This window comes from Equus asinus, chromosome 2 (assembly GCF_041296235.1).
Source record: "Equus asinus isolate D_3611 breed Donkey chromosome 2, EquAss-T2T_v2, whole genome shotgun sequence".
Taxonomy (NCBI): Eukaryota; Metazoa; Chordata; class Mammalia; order Perissodactyla; family Equidae; genus Equus; species Equus asinus.
The window spans coordinates 11,794,510-11,798,549 of NC_091791.1; the positions used below are offsets into that span (position 1 = coordinate 11,794,510).

A 4,040-nucleotide genomic window follows, 5' to 3' on the forward strand; every position below is an offset into this window, starting at 1 on the left:
TATGAGGTAGGAGCCAAGATTTGACCCAGGACTGACTGTCCCCAAAGCTGGGCCCTTTACCATATATCATGTGCCTTTCCTATGTACACAACAGGCCCCAGGGGGCAACAGGACTTGGGCACGACAACCATTTGGGGCTATCTGAGCATTCTCCCCAGCGTCTGAGGTTGGCATCCTGAGCAGTAAGCGTGACCTCCTGCCAGCTGTCCTCTCTGCGTGGGTAAGACGGCCAAGCAGGAGTGTCTAGGCCCCAGCCGGCCAGGCCGCCCTCACGTCCCGAGTGTAAGGAGCCCCCAGGTAGCTGGCCTCTGCAGGGCCCTTCCTCACATGGATCAGCTTTGCTGAAAACAGCCCGCCGGGTGTCTGGTAGCTTAACCTCCATTCTCCTGGGAGGGAGGGTCGACCTTCTGCGCTCTCATCCTTAACCCCAGGTGTGGCTGGGGGGCATGGACTACGACGCCAGTGGGGGCGGGGGGCAGTCTGCCGCCAGGTCTTGTTTCCCTCCAACATTGAGGCTTGGACACTGGAACGTTCTTGCTACTGGCTCCTCCTGGGATTTAGAAACTGGAGAAGATGGGACTGTTAGAAAATGAAAAATGATGAGCAGAAGCAATTTTCCTCGTGGGCTCCGGCCCCAGGAGGAGTGTCAGTCTTTGCTTTGGATGCAGGTCCCTGTCTGTTCTGTTCTTAATTTATTCTCGCTGATCTGCCCAAGTGTAGTTAAAGTTAATGGAAAAGAGGAAAGTGGAGAGCAGGGAGCCATGGGGCTGAGATGCTGACAGTGAGAGGCGGACAGACGGGGAGGTGTTCAGGCTGGGGCTCCTGAACTGCCTGCGCTGGAGGTAATGGGGCACATAGAACATTCCATTCTTAGAGGCACCACCCTATATTATACTGCACTATACTATACAATAGGGTTGGCACGGGGAAACAGGGCTGGCCCTACCTGCCCTGGCCCCTGGGAGGGTTCTGTCTGCGTCCTCCCTCTCACTGGCTTTATCGTCAGTCATTCAAAATGTGCAGGAGAAGTCTGGAAATGGTGTCCAGTTGAAGGGAGAGGGGCAGCAGACAATGAAGGTCTCTGTTGAGCATCTATCCAGTTGTATCCATATTTGAACAGATTTGGGTTTTCCCCTGATACTGGGCTGGTTTCTAACTCCATCTTATTGCCTGAAAGTAAGATGAATAATGAGAGTGATTACAGAGGATTAGAGCATGGACTCATGGAATCCTACCCCAGGCCTTTTGCAGCTCTCGCCTGAACTCCTTAATGCATCCTGGCTGTCACCTGCGTCCACTCGCTCACCTTCCCTCAAATCCACCGTCTGTGTGCGCTCGCCAATGCAGGTGCTCTGAAGTGTCCCCGAGCCAGCGCCCCCCAAAACCCTTCTGTGCTTCCCATGCTGCAGGATCAGGCCTGAGATCGTGAATGTGGTCTCGAAGGCCCCTGGAGATCTAGCCCCACCTGGTGTCCAGTCAAGCCTCTCTGACACCTCCCTCCCACCTTGCACCCTCTCCCACAAAGCACCACGGCTTCCACTTCCTGCCTCTGCCCCCTGGCTGTGCCCCTAGCTTCAGCCCGTGCTACCCTCCATCCCAGAAGTGCTCCTACAGCTTCTTCTCCTGGCCACACCCTGGTCCTTGTCAGTCCTTGTGGCTTCAGATGAGTCCTTCCTCAGAAGCCTTCTGAGCCCTGGCCCCAGCCATCCCCTCGTCCATCCCCCAGGTGGGCTTCCTTACTCCGGGCCCGTGTCATTCTGTGCAACCTTTTCTCCCCCTCAGCACAGGGCATCGACAGGCAGCTTGATTACTGGCCCCAAACTGGTGCTCAGCAAATATTTACAGAGGGAAGGAGGGAAGAAAGGGAGGCGGGATAGAAGGAGAAAGGAAGGGGTGGAGGGAGGGAGGGAGGGAGCAGGGAGGAAGGAAGGAGAGAGGAGAGGCACCTCTCCCACTCCCGCCGTAACCTTTATCAAGACAGGAAGTGTTGCCGTTCATTTCTGTATTCCCATAACGTCCCACAGTGGCCAGCGCAGTCCTAATAAAACGTCAGACCTTGTCACCCCTCAGCAGCTAAAACTCACCAGTGACTTCCCATCTCCCTCAAACTGAAAGGTCCTATGACGACCTACAAGGCCCTTCACCTCTCAGGGTTTTTCTCCTTCTGCTCTCCCTCCGTTCTGCTCCAGGCCCCCTGGCCTCCTTGCTGAGCCTATATCCCACATTCTCTACAAGAATGTAACCACTCCCAAGGGCACAAAAATTGGTTCTTGAGGGCAAAAAATATCTTATTCTTTTTAATTATAAAGCACACATGTACACACAGTACAGAAACAGATATACAATAAAATTTCATTAGGGGAGCAATTAGAGGGGAAAAAAAGCTCCTTAGGAGGGTGATAATAGAAAAAAGGTTGAGCTACACTAAGTTGTGCCAGGAACAACAGACCCCAGGGCCTTTGCACTTGCTGTTTCCTTGCTTGGAATTTTCTTTCCCCAGATTCTTTCCCTGGCTCACTCCCTTACCTCCTTCACTTCTTTACACAAATGTCATCTCAGTGGGGCCTTCCTTGGCCACCCTATCTAATAACCACCTTTCCTACTTCCTGTTCCTGTTTGCTACTTTACTTTTTTTCCTTAGCCCCAGCCTATCTGGCACACTATATATTTTCCCTATTTTTCTTGTTTATTATCATTTGATTGTTTATTACCTGGAAAGTAAACTTTGTTTTGTTCTCTGCTGTATGTCCAGTGCCTAGAATAAGCCCTGGCGCGGAGTAGATGTTCAGTAAAGACTTGTTTGACGAATGCTTAGGAGGGAGCCACCTGTAGTAGGTACTTAGCGTGCCGGTGACTGGAAAGCCCGTTCTTCGCGGTGGTTTCAGCTTTCTTCCCAGGCGTGATACACGGAAATGCAAGTGGGCAGCTCAGGGACCCAGGGTCAGAGAGGGAAAGGCAGGCTGAGATTCTGGAGAGACAGCTGACGGCAAGCCCTGGACGGCTAAGAATTCGCTGAGTGTGTCCTGGGCCTAAGCGGTGCCCACCGCAGTGTCCGTGGGCCCCGGGGTGCGCTGCTCTGGATGCCCGCGGGACCCCCCGTGCCGTCAGTTTGCTCTGGAACCGGCGTCACAGCCTTCGAGCGACCGGCTGCTGGAGACTCCAGCTCTGGCCGTGCCCCGTCCCGCGCCCCCGCCCCTAAAGCCCCAGCAAAACCTGCAGAATTGGGGACAGGGACAAGGGGTGAGAGGACACCACCGCCCCTGCTGACAGGCCAGTTTCTCCCAAGAAATGTGTTTCTCTAAGATTCGTCCACTCACTAACCAGTACCTGTCATCACGAATAGGACGTTTTTCTCTTTATGTTGAGGGCAAAGAGCGCTTTCTGACTGCAGTGGAAAACTTCACGGGAGAAATGGTACCTGACTTTGTCATCACTTTTTTAATGAGCAGGAGGCCCCTCGCCAGGCCCTTATTAGCTAATAAACTTAGGAGAAACTCGATGCCGGCTTCCCGGTTAATTGAACAGCCACCTACGGATCATTCAGGAAAACTATGTAAATTTATTTCTACGATGTTATGAATTATTTATAAACCTTCACAACCTAAAAAGTCAAGGTTCATTAGGAAGTCCGTCTTATGAAGGGAGCCACGTTCTGTCCAAAGGAAATTTTGGCCTGAGGTTGTCCAGTCATGAGTATGTGCCAACAAGTTATTAGATGATTCCTTAGACATTCTCAATCTTGATTTTGCGTCCTTTTCTATTGTAAAATAATTGTTTTTAATGCTAAGTGAATCTTGTAAAGGTGCTCTCCAATCCCACTGGCCCAGATTTTCTTTTTTTCTCTTCTTTTCTTTTCAGACAGTTTTGCCTTCTCCTCGTCTCTCTCCCATGCACTTCTTTCTTCCTTTCCTTTATCTCTCTGTTATGTTGCTATTATTATTATAAAAAGAAATTCTTTTTCTTAAGATTGGCACCTGAGCTAACAACTGTTGCCAATCTTTTTTTTTTCCCCTGGTTTTTCTCCCCAAATCCCCCCAGTA

At 51.2% G+C, this 4,040-nt stretch overlaps 1 long non-coding RNA gene across 8 annotated transcripts in view; it reads left to right on the forward strand.

Moving 5' to 3' along the window:
• The window catches only part of LOC123283302 (uncharacterized), a 203,439-nt gene that overhangs the window by 127,094 nt on the left and 72,305 nt on the right, over positions 1-4,040 (forward strand). The window lies entirely within an intron of this gene.